The sequence below is a fragment of the Bos mutus genome, chromosome 24 (assembly GCF_027580195.1).
Source record: "Bos mutus isolate GX-2022 chromosome 24, NWIPB_WYAK_1.1, whole genome shotgun sequence".
In the NCBI taxonomy this organism is placed as follows: domain Eukaryota; kingdom Metazoa; phylum Chordata; class Mammalia; order Artiodactyla; family Bovidae; genus Bos; species Bos mutus.
This window is the reverse complement of record NC_091640.1, coordinates 26,729,329-26,746,366: the sequence shown is the minus strand read 5'-3', so window position 1 is coordinate 26,746,366 and position 17,038 is coordinate 26,729,329.

Here is a 17,038-nt window from a genome sequence, read left to right as displayed (position 1 = left end):
AGAGGAACTTGGCAGGCTACAGTCCATGGGGTTGCAAAGAGTCAGACACGACTGAATAACTGATACCAGTGGCATTAAATACACTCATAATGTTGTACCACCATTCCTGTCATTCATCTCCAGAATTCCTTATACCTTGTATAACAGAAACTTTAGACCCCTTAGACAATAACTAAGAATAGACAATAACTAACTATTAGACAATAACTAACAATAACTACCATTTACTGCTTTCTCACATCCCCCAGTAACCACAATTCGACCTTCTGTGTCTATAATTTTGACTACTTCAAGTACTTCATATAAGTAGAGTAATACAATACTTGCCTTTTTGTGACTGGTTTATTTCATGCAGCATATGTTCTCAAGGTTCACTCATGTTGTAGCATATGTCAGAATTACCTTCCTTTGTAAGGCTGAGAAATAATCTGTTGTATGTTTATACCATATTTTGCTTATCCAATCATCTGACAATGGGTACTTGAGTTGCTGACACACTTTAGCAATTGTAACTAATGCTACTATGAACATGAATATACAAATAGCTCTTCCAAACTTAATTTTCAATTATTTTGGGTATACACCCAGAAGCAGAATTACCAGATAATATGGTAATTTAATTTTTAAATTTTGAGGAACTGCTGTACTGTTTTTCACAGTGGTTGTACCATTTTGCAATCCCACCAACAGTATGCAGGGTTCTTATTACTCTACATCCTTACCAATACTTGTTATTTTATTATTTTTGATAGTAGCTGTTCCTAGTGGGTATGAGGTGGTATCTCATAGTTTTAATTTGAATTTCCCTGATAATTAGTGCTGTCGAACATTGTTTTATGTGCTTAGCTATTTTTATATTTTCTTTAGAGAAACATCTATTCAAGCCCTTTATCTCTTCTTTGAATCAGGTTGCTATTTTGATGTTGAGTCAGTCAATACATTTTTATTTATTTTTTTTAGTCAATACATTTTTAATAAATGAATAAAGTGGGAGAGAATGCATAAAGATTTAAAGAGTAACATTTGTGTATATGTATATATAGGGGAGGGAGGCCTGGCATGCTGCCATCCATGGGGTCACAAAGAGTCAGACATGACTGGTAGGCTGAACAAAAACAACAGCAAAACACTAGTATATATAAGACATATAACCAACAAAGACCTACTATATAGTACAGGGAACCATATTCAATATTTCATAATAACCTATAAAGGAAAAGAACTGGAAAAAAATAGACATGTATGTATGTACAACTGAATCTTTTCACTGTATACCTGAAACTAACACAACATTCTAATTCAATTATACTTCAATAAAAATAAATGATTTAAATTTTTAAGAAGTTTTAAAAAATTAAAATAAAAAATAAACCTTTAATAGACTATATACCTTCCAAATTAATGTGCAAGTTCAGTTCAAAACATGAAATTACCAGCAGATTTTTTTTTTCACATAAAAAAATAAAAGGAATGCTTAGGAAGCCAGGTTAAAATTGAAACTTTTTCAGTGATTTTTGGTTTGGGGTCTTAAATGATGAATAATGGTTTGTCTGAGAAAGAACAAGACATTTGGGAAGGAGAGAGAAGGACATTGAAGAAGAGCAGCAAGTTTTAAGAAAACTTCAGAATTTCCTATGCCAGTTAGTATCAGGACAAGAAATTTCTAGATAACTGCTTACCTTAAAGCTCTGTAAGTCATTTTCCAGTGATCATGTATGGATGTGAAAGTTGGACTATAAAGAAAGCTTAGCGCCAAAGAATTGATGCTTTTGAACTGTGGTGTTGGAGAAGACTCTCGAGAGTCCCTTGGACTGCAAGGAGATCCAACCAGTCCATCCTAAAGGAGATCAATTCTGAGTGTTCATTGGAAGGACTGATGTTGAAGCTGAAACTCCAATACTTTGGCCACCTGATACGAAGAGCTGACACATTGGAAAAGACCCTGATGCTGGGAGGGATTGGAGGCAGGAGGAGATGAGGATGACAGAGGATGAGATAGCTGGATGGCATCACTGACTCGGTGGACATGAGTTTGGGTGAACTGAAGGAGTTAGTGATGGACAGGGAGGCCTGGCATGCTGTGGTTCATGGGCTCGCAAAGAGTCGGACACAACTGAATGACTGAGCTGAACTGAACTGAACAGTTCCATGGTTTGGCTATGAATAATCAAACTGGATGTGTGTGTGTATTTTTTTTTACTACTAAATAAATTATGTTTTTATCATTTATGTTATCTATTTCACTGATTATATTACATGTAGGTAACATGAATGGATTTATATGTAAATAAGACTAGGTAATTCCTTCTGTTAGCCTTAGATATAATTTGCCTTGATAATTATCCTTTTTCTGATTAAAAAATACACACTTTTGCATGAGTTGAATATTTGGTAAAAAAGCTGAAGGTTTATTTCTAGAGGGGATTTACAGTTACAAGATAAATGAGACCTACCTTCCTCTTTGTTTAGTGTAATAAGGATAAACTACTGCATTTCCTTTGGATGAATGAATGATTATTTCCTTTTTTTCTTAAATCAAGTCTGATATTAGTCTCCATTTGCCTAGGTTAACTGAACATATAATTTTCATCATCTGAGAAGGTATCTTTGTATTGCAGGAGACAGGTAAGAAGAAGGGATGAAAGATCAGTACTTAGGGATGTTTTGTAGACCCATCAACTGTAATTTCTATTAGGATGCTCTTCCCTAAACGAAGCTACTGAACCCTGACCATCATTTCTAAGGGAATGTCTTTAACAGATCAGTTATAGGCATCAATGCAACCACCATCTTCAGTGTCCCAGCTATCCCCAGGGAGCCACATATAAGTGAGGTATCAATACCCATTCTCTTCCATCCTTCCCATAACAGTCTTATCCCTTAGACATGGGACATAGCCATATGTCTGTTACATTTATGTATTAGAGTTCTCTATAGAAATAAAATCTATAAGAGGTGATAGATGATAGAAAAATAATAAGTATATATTTACCATAAAGAATGGCTGATATAATTATAGAGACTGGTAAGTTCAAAGTCTGCAGAGTGGGCTGTTAGTGTGGGAGCCCCAGAAAAAGCCAAAGCCAGTATTCTCTGCCAAAGACCATCAGACATGAAAATCCAGTATTGCATATGAAATCTGAAGACAGAGGGCTTGAGAGTTCTCTTATGCAGAAAAGTTTTGGTCACTATAGTCTATTCTGGCCTTCAACTGATTGGATAAAAGTAATCTACTTTAATGATTAAGGTGTTGATCTAATGGTGAGATCTGTCAGTTTAAATACTAATTACACCTCCCCCCCAAAAAATCCTAGCAAAAACAGCCAGAATAGTATTTGACCAAATATTTGGACACCCCTGGCCCAGTATGGTTGACACATAAAATTAACTGTCACACATAGTAAATAGAAAAACAATTTTCTCAGTCAATAAATATTTGTATGTATCTGATGACCCAATTTTTGAGCAGGGTAACCACAAAAGTGGTGCCTTCTCTCCTGTGTCAAGCCAAGGAATCCCATGGCTGAAAACTTGAAGTTTGAGTTGTTATTTTTTCAGAAGAGACTGAAGGGCAAAAGGAAAATGGTTGTGCATACAAAAGGTACAAAAATAATAGCCATCATTTATAGTAATATTTTCCTCTTTATTCCTTTCCTAAGTGAGCATTCATTCATGTACAATTTAGTTTGATTAACTCTATACAAGATGAATTTCACATAATATAATGTTTGTATCTTGCTTCCTTCACTCAACATTATGTTTGTAAAAACACCTGTATTTTTGGTTTAGCTAAAATGCATCTATTTTTATAGCACTCTTAATTTTCTATTATATGAAAACATTACAATTTATTTTTCGACAGTTGATAGGCATTTGGATGGTGTCTACTTTTGAGTATAGAGAACAATGCTGCTTTGAACATTATTTTTATCCATCCTGGTATTCTTATGCACATAACTTTGTGGTATATACCTAGGGTTAAAATTGATGGGCATCCAGTATCTATTTACCCAACTTTACTAGATAATGCCACACTGTTATATAAAAAATATTGAATCAATGTATATTCTTACCAGTCCTGAGACTTCCTGTTGCACTGTTCTTGTCAACAGTAGTTAATGTAAAATTTTAAGTTTTGTCTATTTTATAGTATCTCATTAAGGCTCTAATTTTTCTTCTCCCTTATTTCCAACATGGTTGGCCATTTAGAGTTTTTTTCCCAGTGGCATGTCTATGCAAGTCTTTTGATCTTTTTTCTCTTTACAGTTTTTTTTTTTTTTTGAGATATGATTGACAGTGACTATTTATTATTTTATTTTGTTATTAAGGTTTAGACATTTTTGTATGTTCTAAATTTAGTTCGTTGTCTCTTTTCTCCTTAAAATTTTTTCAAAATTATCTTTGTCTTTCTTTTCTTCAAATTTATTTTATTTATTCTAGTAAGACATTAGTTTCTAAAAAGATTTTTCTGATGTAGACCATTTTTAAAGTTGTTATTGAATATGTTACAATATTGATCCTGTTTTATGTTTTGGTTTTCTGGCTACATGGCATGTGGCACCCTAGCTCCCTTAACAGGAATTGAACCTGCAGCCCCCAGCATTGGAAGGCAAAGTTTCAACCCCTGGACCACCAGGGAAGTCTCTCATAACTTTAGGAATCAACCTTTATCTCTCAAGTGTTCTCATTGCCTTATAATCTTATAGCTTTTCTCTTCTCTGTTTTAAACTTATATTAGTGAATTTCTGCTTCCAAATACAATGGAATTCAAGGCTGCACCTACTGTACTTCTTGCTTTTGCTGAGCTCATTAATGGTATTTTTTGACTGAGTGCTGGGATTGGTCACTATGCTTGAAACTGAGAATTCTCTGGGCCTAGACTAAAAGATTTCCATCCAAAGAATATTTATGTTTGATTCATTCTGTCCAACTGTGCACAAAAACTGTTGAGAGCCAAGTGTTGTTTTAAAATACCTAACTTAGCCAGGCTATGGATGTCTGCTAGAGGGCTGGTGGCTGAACTGTGGCCATAGCTTCTCAGGGACACTGTTTTAATCTTTACTGTTTCATATCTGGTGCATTTAATGCCAAAGGAAACAGTAGTACAAAGCAAAACAGGCAAAACAAAGAAGTGAACAGAAAGCCCTTCTTCATAGACCATTATAGTCAAGGTATATGGTGGTTCGTGGCCATCAGTTTCCCATGTATCCTGAGTACAGACCCTTCTGGAGTCCAGCTTCATTAGGTTCAGCTTCACTCCTATGTCAGCATTGGTTTGTTATCTTCTCACTTTGTAAAACAGGCACATATTTCCTCTTACCAGTAAAGGTTCTCAGGGAAAAGGTGAGACTCATCTGTCTGAAAATCTAACCTGATCAGAACCCTTCTGTTGAAGTCGGTTTTCTCTCACACCAATGCCTATTACCCACCTCCTTAGCACCTCAGTGTTAATGCTGGATATTAAAGAGATTCTTCCTTCTGAAGAATGTTCTGGAAATGATCAGTTACCTATGAATGACACACTTCTTGGCCGTTAGTGTAGAGAGGCAATAGGCTGACATGGCTTTTATTGAAAAATGAAAAATATTTTCCCGTTTGGGTGTGAAATGACATTTTTTTAACCCTATTTCCCAGAGACATTTATTGTGTGGTCATTACCTGTGAAATACCTTTACCTATTCTCTTCTACCTAACACAAGCCTTCCTTCCCTATCACCGTTTCATCAATTGGACTCCCCAGCAATATTGGCATAATGATAACATGTCATTATCATTATAAGTGGATTAATAGATGTTTATAACTCATTGGGCTGTTTCATGGTTATCTGGGTTTTTCAACTAAAAGTTTTAAAAAATATTTAGAAAAAGTTTGTTTCTAGTGGAGTTAAATGTGATATGTCCTCAAATATAATTTATGTATTCATTTGGAGTATAAGCTACAGTTCTCAATTCATATATATTCTCATAACATCCACAGCTAACCCTTGAATATCATTAGACATACTCTTGGTATTGTTGTTGTTCAGTAGCTAAGTCATGTCCCACTTTTTGCAACCCCATGGCCTGCATCAGGTTATGTTTATTGAATGAAGTAGATGTTCTACAGAATCTCCCATTAGTCACTTTGCTCTGCTGGAGTATCACCTACTATAAGAATCTCCGTTTTGATTTCTTTTGAGTTATTGTTTCATGTTACTGTTTTATCACTTGAGAGAGGAATCCCACTACAGTTGAGCCAAGGCTGAATAAGTTGTCTATTTTTATTGGATTCCACTTCTGATGGGCTGATACTTTCTTCACAATATTAAAAACACACACACACACATACTCACACAAATTCATCCTTTGATGTCTCTGTGCCAGTGAAATTGCTTAGAGATAAAAGCAAATCAATTAGCAGTATTCCAAATTTGGGGACAAGTGCTCTCAGGAAAACTTCCCTTGATTAAGGCATGACCATTTTTCTGCCCCACAATGGCTGGTGGCTGTAAAAGAGACACATGGTATCTAGAGAAGGGCAATATAAAGTGATTGGCTCTGGGCCAAACTAAGCTGCTTCATGCCATCAACTTCTTTACATTTGGATCCAAATTAAAATCTAATTTAGGGGAGCTTAAATTAAAAAAGCACACTTAATTCCTTCAATTTGCAGACCTATTCCATTCCATTAGGCAACTAATTTCTACCTGTCAGATTTGGAATGAAAGTGGTCTCTCTCTGGAGGAAACTTTTCACTTGTAGTAATTAGGTATGGGGAGCCTGTGATGATACCTGTGCTTTGATAGCTGCTTGTGTTTAACTCTCCAAGCTTATGAACCCTTGGGTAAACTCAATTGAAGTGTCAGCTTCAATACTCGCCTGATAGGAAAGCTGAAAAGAGGTTACATATTTTGTAATTAAATAACACAACTACTTTAATTTTTATTAGAGAATCATGAAAGGTTACCTTCTACAAAATCCAAGAGAGTAAATTCCTTTGTTGATCTATATTATTCTAATCAGCTCCTGAATAAAATCTGAAGAGGTCTTGATTGCAATTAGATAAAAGCAGGGAGAGTACACGTGTACAACAATATCGAAGTAATGACTAAAAGATTAGCAAGCAGGATGAGTCGTAAGAGCTATGTCAGGCTCTGATACTACTCTTGACTTGTGCAATGTGGCAGGTTACAGTGTGGAAGTCCAAAGCTGTAGGCAGAATGTTGAGGTCCCAAGCCTTGCCGCTCGCTAGCTGGGAAACGTTGGCCAAAGCACTTGACCTCACTTAGCTTCATCATTCTGTCATTTATAAAGTGATTTTTTTTCTCAAATTCATTAGAGACAACATTTTATAGATGTACATGTTTGAGTGCTTCTCAAAAGCATTCATTATATTCAGTGATGAATATAAAAGTTCCTGTTACATTAAAGCTACATTGTACCATAAGCTATTTTTGTCCGAACTGAACAACAAAAAGTCTGTTCTCATGGTTATTCAGTCGTCATTACAATGCAGTTTCTTTTTTTTCTCCCTTCCTTCCTCCCTCCTTCCATCCCTCCCTCTGTCTCTTCAATTCTTCCTTCTTCCCTTTGTCTCACTCTTTCTTTTGATAATCTGATATAGCTATACGTGAGATATAGGGGTTGTCAGAAAGAAATAAAGAGAAAAAAAAGACCCTTTGTGCAAATATTAGGGAATTTAAATATTCACATTTAAATTCACAGACAGTAGTCCAGAAGGAAAGTTTGTTTGGTGATGCTTAAATTCAAGCTGTTTATTGTTTTGAATTAAATGTTTCATAAAACACAAGTGGGTAAGTTACTTGAACTTAATGAGTTTATAAATATTAAGACCAACACATGTAAAAGATCTGGAGACAGAGGGTGAATTTGTGAATTCAAGAGACAAGGAAATTTTTCTATGAGGGCTGAATGTCTTCATATTTTTAAAATGTAAATTAAGAATATCTAAAGATCCACATAAAACTAGAAATGGGCTTTTCAAACTATAAAGTGTGAAAGATTCCTCCAAGAAAAACTAAAACATGCTAACTGTCTTAGATTTAGTTTTCAACAGCTTCCCATTCTAACTGATTCTCTGAAGGAAGATGAAAAGCTAATTCATGATGTTCATGCAGAGCTCTTTCATATCCAGATCATTTTGCATAATTAATTCAGAAATAAATGACTATATTAAAATACAGACAACTTAAAAAATCAATGGCATTATTTAAATAATAACCTATAAATATAAGGTAGAAAGAGATGTCTTTGGTTTTTTTGTAGCATTAAATTGTTTATAGCTTCAAAGAAGATATATCAATAAAAATGGCTAATAAATGAAAAGATGCTTAACATTATTTATCAGTAGAGAAATACAAATCAAAACTGAAGTGGGATATCACTTCTTACCTAGTAGAATGGCTGCTATCAAAAATCTTAAAATAACAAGGGTTGGAGAGACTGTGGAGTAATTGGAATCCTTGCACACTATTGGTGGTAATAGAAAATTATGTGGTCATTGTGGAAAACAGCATGATGGCTCCTAAAATAAAGTAAAATTAGCATATAATCCAGGAATCCACTTCTGAAAATATATCCAAGATAAATGAGAGGAAGATCTGGAAGAGAAATTTGTATACCCATGTTTGTAGGAGCACAGATCATGATAGCTATAACCTAACTATTTGGAAGCACATTGTCATCCATCAATGGACACTTGGAAGCAACCTAACTGTTGCCTGATGAATGATTGGATAGGCAAAATGTGGTGTATACATTTAATGGAAAGTTACTCAGCTTCAAAAAGGAAAGAAATTCCTAAATATGCTACAACATAAATGACCCTGGAGGACATTATGCTAAGTGAAAATTAGTTTGTATTAAAAAAAAACACTGTATGATTCCATTTAACAAATTATTAATGCTTAAGTAGTCAAAGTCACTTGTAGATGGAAGAATGGCATAGGCCAGTAGCTGTGGCAGAGAGAAATGGGGAGTTTTGTTTTGAGTACAGACTTTCAGTTTTACAAGATGAAGAGAGTCCTGAAAATGGGTAGGAATGGTAGTTGCAAACACTGTGAATATATTTAATACTACTGGACTTACACTTAAAAATAGTTAAGATGATATAAAAATGTCTGGCACAAAAATGATACACACTTAAATAAGAGTAAATCATTGCCCCTTTTGGGAAATCAGCCTGGAAACTTAAAAATCACAAAATATACACAATAATTGATATTGTATTCTTATATCTCAAAATTTAAGAGAAACCATCCAAAACATTTACACAATTTCAGCACAACAAATATCTACTAAAGTAATATTTCTGTCACAAAATATTATCTAAAATAATAGTATAATTTTTAAATTTAAGAATATTATTGAATTTTTAATAATTCTGAAAGCAGGTTAATAAAAACTTTTTAAAAGATGAAATATAATTTGATCTAATGTCAAGTAGCACCTCATGCAAAGAGTTGACTCATTGGAAAAGACTCTGATGCTGGGAGGGATTGGGGGCAGGAGGAGAAGGGGACGACAGAGGATGAGATGGCTGGATGGTATCACTGACTCAATGGACGTGGGTCTGAGTGAACTCCGGGAGTTGGTGATGGACAGGGCGGCCTGGCGTGCTGCGATTCATGGGGTCGCAAAGAGTCAGACACGACTGAGCGACTGAACTGAACTGAAGTAGAGCACCCAGTAGAATTCTGGAAGTAACTATATCAAAATGGTAACAGTGATTTCCCAGAGTCTAGAATCATGACTTTCTGTTCTTCATACCTTGGTTGTTTTCCAAAGTGTTAATAAAGATATGTCCATTTTTTAACTTAAAGTGATAAAAGTCTCCAAATGGCATACTTATATATGAGAATATGTGGCTAAATTAGCTGACTGTGTTACACTTATGAACATAGGAGTTTAAATATAAACTTTTAAATAAAATGAAAAGTGAAAGTGTAAGTCGCTCAGTCATGTCCTGCTTTTTGCAACACCATGGACTATAGTCCATGGAATTCTCCTGGCCAGGGAATTCTCCAGGCCAGATAATTCTGAGTAGGCTTTCCCTTCTTCAGGGGATTTTCCCAACCCAGGGATTGAACCCAAGTCTCCCGCATTGCAGGTGAATTCTTCACCAGTTGAGCCACAGGGGAAGCCCTTTCAATAAAATATACACATTTAAATGTGCACTTGACATGTATACTTATTTCCATCGATATTTAATATAATATTTCACTAATATTGAATAGGCGATCATGTATAATGAGAAAATATAAAAAAAAAAATCTAAATTAAGGCACATTGTTGTTACTGTTAAGAGAGCAATGCAAGCAACTATGAATATCTGAGGTGGTTCCAACTTCTAATATAGCCTTGAGCTTTTTTGGCGTTCTGATTTAGTGATCACTAAATGGACCATTGATGTGTTGGGTATTTGGAATAAGATCAAATAGGAGAGATACAAATCATCAAGAAAAAAAAAGTCTTCCAAAAGAGTATACATAATTCCATCAGTTTTCTGTGCTAATAATGGTTTAAAGCACCTATATACAAAATTATTTTTTGACATTTTTAAAAAGTGAAGTAAAAAAAGAAAAACTTGCATCTAACAAAAAGTATTTTTAACAGTTATTTTTTATATCTTGGCCCAATTTATTTATTATTTTAATTTTCTTTTTTTTACCTATTCACTAAGCAGCATGTGGGATCTTAATTCCCTTGACCATGTATCAAGCCCATGCCCCCTGCAGTGGGCTGGCCTGCTAGGGAAGTCCCAAAGTAATTTTAACTTAAAAGTAATGTAAACTTAACTAAAGTTTACAATAAAAGCCAAATTATTTTACAGAGAGAATTGACTATTATTTTGAAAATCACAGTTATGTAAAGCAGATTATTTTCCATAGCTGACTGTTCATGACTTTAAGAAACAATTATATTAAACGATACCTGTGCTTACTGAAAGACAAGTTTCCAAAGAAAAATCTCATGTCTGCTTTTGAATTGACCCTTAATAATAATGAAATACTAAAAATCATATCAAATATTTAAAAATAAACATGAACTGTCAAACCTACAATCAGCTTATTTTACTTTGTGAATAACCAATAACCTTAAAGAGAACATGTAAATATGATCTAAAATCATAGGTACTCATCTGTATGTGAAATTTTTGCCAATATAAAACAAACATTAAAAAAATAGTAGTAATATATGTACAGTTCAGTTCAGTTCAGTCGCTCAGTCGTGTCAGGTTCTTTGCAACCCCATGGACTGCAGCATGCCAGGCTTCCCTGTTCATCACCAACTCCCAGAGCTTGCTCAAACTCATATCCATTGAGTCGATGATGCTCTCCAACCATCTCATCGTCTGAATGTTCATGCAAGTGAAACATTTTTTAAGATGCATTTTTATTATTTGATAAGAATGTAGACAGACACAAAGGAAGTAATCGGTAGTTCTGTTTTACTGTTTCTAACCTTATGAATTTCTCAGATAAATCTACCAATCATCCTTAATATAAATGTATGTCTGGAACACTTGGTCTTTAAAGTTGGATATTTATTTCTTTTTTTCTAAATTTGACCACATGGCATTACTAATTCAATTTTATCATTCCAATATATCCAAATATTTTAATCTATATTTGTCAGATTGGTGGACAATAATTGAATTCAAAATATGTTTTGAAACAATTTAAATTGTATTAAGGTTTACTTCTAACATATCTACAAACCTATGTAAAGCAGAATCTTAAAAATTTTTTTAGTAAGTATTATCATATTGCCTTTGTACTGAATAGTATTAAAATGCAGGTCATTTTTATAAAGGAAAGAAAATCATAAGAATAACTTATGATTTTATGATTTTAAAAGAATCATAAAGTATAACTTTATGATTTTAAATTCATTAAAGACATGTTTACATAGCATAATATGGTTTACAATTCTGGGAAATTTTCATAAGAGGAAAGATGGCAGTTTTTAAAGTCTGATATAAGAATTATATCATGGGTTTAGGGTTTGTTTTGGTAAATTTTTGAAAGAATACAAAGACTTGATTTTAAAAGTACATCTCCAGATGTAAATATTGGCAATAAGATGTACTAATGTCTCCTTGAGTATGTGACAAATATAAAAATTTTATCAACATAAATTCTTATGACTAAATCTTCTTTAATTTTATGTATGTCATTTTATTCAGTAAATTGCATACTACAAATATAATTTATATTTTAAAATTATGTTAAATATAAAGATTAAGTACATAAATTAAGTGACTTTATAGCTTAAAGTTTTTATGTAGTGGTTTATTGATAACAAAAATCAGTAATCAAGTTAATATAAGGCTTAAATTTCAGAAGAAACTTCAATGAACAAATTCTGCATCAACTTCAGTGAAGACACTTGACTAATGTGCTTCTGGAAAATGTTAATAAGAATAGTCAAATCTGTGTTTAATACAATGTTTTTTACCTTTCCATGGTGGTTCAGGAGGTAAAGTGTATGCCTGCAATGCGGGAGACCCAGGTTCAACCCCTGGGTTGGGAAGATCCCCTGGAGAAAGAAATGGCAATCCACTCTAGTACTCTTGCCTGGAAAATTCCTTGGACGGAGGAGCTTGGTAAATAGTCCATGGGGTTGCAAAGAGTTGGACACGACTGAGCGACTTCACTTTTTTATCTTTTGGCTATTGTGAATAATGCTTCAGTGAACACTGCCATATAAGTATCTATTTGTTCCATTTTCAATCCTGGGTATATACCTAGGCATGCCATTGCTGAGCCATATGGTAATTCTTTGTTTAATTCTTTGAGGAAACCCGTGCCTCATTTCCACAGTGCCTACACCATTTTCCATTTCTACCAGCAGTACCCAGGGTCCCAGTTTCCTCATATCCTTGACAATGCTTGTATTTTTTGTGATGATGTATACTTATAGCCATCCTAGTGGCTATGAAGTGGTACTTCATTGTAGCTTTGATTAGCATTTCTCTTACGGCAAATGATGTTGACCATTTTTTTACATGTTTACTGGCCATTCATCCATCTTTGTGGAGAAAAGTCTCTCAAATAATTTGCCCATTAAAACCTTTTTTGTTTGTTTTATTGTCATTGAGTTACAAGAGTTCTTTATATGTTTGGATAGTAGATTCTTAGCAGATTGTGATTTTCTTATATTTTTTCCAATTCTCTAAGTTGTCTTTTTACTTTACTTTCCTAACAACGTCCCTTGATGCTTCCATTTCTTTTCATTTTGATGAAGCCTACTTATTAATTTTTTTTAATTTTTATTTTATTTTTAAACTTTACAATATTGTATTGGTTTTCCCAAATATTGAAAGGAATCCACCACAGGTATACACGTGTTCCCCATCCTGAACCCTCCTCCCTCCTCCCTCCCCATACCCTCCCTCTGGGTCGTCCCAGTGCACCAGCCCCAAGCATCCAGTATCGTGCATCGAACTTGGACTGGTGACTCGTTTCATACATGATATTATACATGTTTCAATGCCATTCTCCCAAATCATCCCACCCTTTCCCTCTCCCACAGAGTCCAAAAGACTGTTCTATACATCAGTGTCTCTTTTGCTATCTCATACACTGGGTTATTGTTACCATCTTTCTAAATTCCATATATATGTGTTAGTATACTGTATTGGTGTTTTTCTTTCTGGCTTACTTCACTCTGTATAATAGGCTCCAGTTTCATCCACCTCATTAGAACTGATTCAAATGTATTTTTAATGACTGAGTAATACTCCATTGTGTATATGTACCACAGCTTTCTTATCCATTTATCTGCTGATGGACATCTAGGTTGCTTCCATGTCCTGGCTATTATATACAGTGCTGCAATGAACATTAGGCAAACTAGTACAGCCACTATGGAGAAGAGTGTGGAGATTCCTTAAAAAACTGGAAATAGAACTGCCTTATGATCCAGCAATCCCACTGCTGGGCATACACAATGAGGAAACCAGAAGGGAAAGAGACACGTGTACCCCAATGTACTTATTAATTTTTTAAAAAATTACTCATGCTTTGGATATCCTACCTAAAAATTCACTGGCAAATCCAAAGTCAAGAAGATCTACCCTATTTTTTTTCTTGTTAGGAGTCTTATGGTTTAGTTCTGATATTTAGATTTTACCAGGTTATTATTTTCTATTGTGTAATGGATACTATATCAAAAAGTGTTTTATAGGAATAATTTGAATCTTAAAACGACATAATTTTATTTTTCCAGGTATCCATTTCCCTTAGATTTCTGAGATTAACTTATTCCAATTTAAGTAATTGTAATGATTTCATTTCCATTTTGTTTTTATTCCTAAACCTCCAACACTTGAGTAAACCAATCCTAAACACAGCGAGTTTGCCAGGGAATCTCCTTATGATCCCTGGACTCCACATTTTGTCCCCCTGACTACTGAAGTTTCACACTTATGATTCAGACTCTAGTGTCTTAGCCGATTCTTCCAGAACTAGCAAAAGTCTGTGGGGGAGACAAATCTCAAAGGTAGGGCTCATTTATTTGGATTTCTTTGGTCTTCAGGATTCAAATTTACAATTCTTTATTATCTTTTAGCTCTTTTGTTCCTTCAAACAGATTTTTTTTCTTAATATATTGTTCAGATGTTCTGTGTGATGTCAGGAGGAGCACTGATCTCCACTTCTTTTTCTTCATTACCAGAAGTAGAAGCCAATATAATCTTCACTAAAAATTAATACTCTTACACTATATGTTAATCAAAAACAGATGTTTCCTCACTCCCTAACACCTACTTTCCTTTAAGGCTCAGCCTGTGTTCCCAGTGGATCCCCTGATGGCTCAGTAGGTAAATAATTCACCTGTAATGCAGGAAACCAACTGCAATGCAGGAGAGGTGGATTTGATGCCTGGGTCAGGAAGATCCCCTGGAGAAGGAAATGGCAACCTGCTCCAGTATTCTTGCCTGGGAAATTCCATGGACAGAGGAGCCTGGCAGTCTACAGTCATGTGGTTTTAAGAATCAGATACAACTTAGTGACTAAACCACTTCAATTTGTGTTCCTAGCCAGACCTAGTAAAGTAGATTATTTCCTCAAGCTGCAGCATAGCTTCTGTAGTATTAAAAATGGTGAACACACACAGCTTCTTGGCTAATAGAAACACTGTGTAGTCACAACTGGAAACCAATCCTTGATTTTACTCCCAAATCATTAGAGTAAGTTCACTGGAAATGTCTTCCAATGAACAATGCCAACATACAAATTCAAATCTCTGCTGAAACTGATGGGATCATCAGCTCTAACAGAAAATTTTTAAAGAACAATTTCATGATTAATACTGACAAATTTTTGTTATGTATTTTATACTTAAAAGTCAAACTATTAGCATTATACTTATAGAAAACTTATATATAAACAAGTTATATATAAATAAGTTTAATATATAAGTATATATATAATAAGTTTAGTTCCATTTTATTAAATAGTAAACTTAGCAGATAAAGTGATTTGCTAGAAGAAATGAACAACTGGTTGAAGAGCACTGTCTTACATGTTCAGCCTAATTAATATATTAAAAGAAAAACAATCTCATATTTCCTGACTGTGACTTCTTCACATTTATTAAATTGTACCATCTGTTACTTGACTTGAAGCTACAGTGTAGAATATATCAGAGTCTATCCATGTTCAATAATATCAGCTAGGAAGCTGACAGCAATGAGAAAGGTAATCCAAACATGCTGTACTTCCTTTCCAAATGTCTATTCTATTTAATATTTCTTGGAAGTCATTTATTGTGTAATATGTGTCTGATAGGGAAAGCTCTATGGGAGGGTGAGGGAGATACTTCTAAATCCAGAAAACTTGGTCTAGTAGAAAAATGCTGAGATGATAAGTCTGAGTCATCTTTGCTACATTTTTCTAAATTTCACACGTTTTTTTGGATTAGATCAGACTATATATTGTATATTTCTCTTCACTCTTGTGCTTCTGTGTATTCCTGAAAACTTCACAGCATGGCCAGTCATCGCTCTGGACGAGGCTTCAGGGGATAACTCCTCATGAAACAGAATCAGAATTGTTAATCCTCCAACCATTTCCAATATATATTGCTCTGGCAAATACCAAAATAAATTTAAAAAGAAAGAATTAAGAGCAATAATGGAATAGCACAGCTTTACAATAAAATAGAATTTATCTTTTCATTAAACAGCTATCAATATCGAGTCACAAAATAATGAAGACGTGAAATGAGGTATGTGAGAAGATGAGACCAAGAAAAATCTACATCCTTTCATGGAATGCATGATCCACAGGCCAGGTGGAAATATTCATTCAGTTAATTTGATGAGCACTTCCTTAATGTAATTTTAATGCTAAAACAACCCATTCCCAATCACACGCTTCACCTTATGTTTGGGTCTGCTACTGTTAGAGCCACATCTACAAGAAAATGGGGGGGAAAAAATCCAACTTTTCCTTTCCCACACTGTTGAATTGTATCAATTTTGTTGAACATTTGGAACTATGTACATTATGCTATGACAGATTGGCAAATCTGTGTTTTTACAGCTAATATAAATCTGTTTAATTTAGAATTACGTATTGAACAAAGAAACATTTGTATGACATTTTAAGTAGGTTATCAATCTGATTACCATATTTCTATGACATTTTTCTAGGTATGGTACCAATTTGATTGTCATAACTCAAATTGATTTAGAAATTAGTTGATTTCACTTAATAGGTTATTTTAATTAAAAGAAAAGTCTCAGTCAAATCAAAAATCATAAAAATAAGTGTTGAGGATTTTTAAATAATCTGACAGCTCATTGTGTTTTTAAATTTGAGTGCTTTTCACAAGAAGTTAACCCTCTCCTCCTCCATCCATCTGAAGCAATGATTCTGATAAAACTCCCAGGAATACTCTTGACCTACAGGTCCATTGTGATGAATTGCTGGTATACATTTTAGAAGTTTTAAAGTAAAACCACTTGGTGAGCACTCTTTCCGATTCTGTTTCTTCTCAACTTCATCTCCCCCATCATCCCTTCTCATTT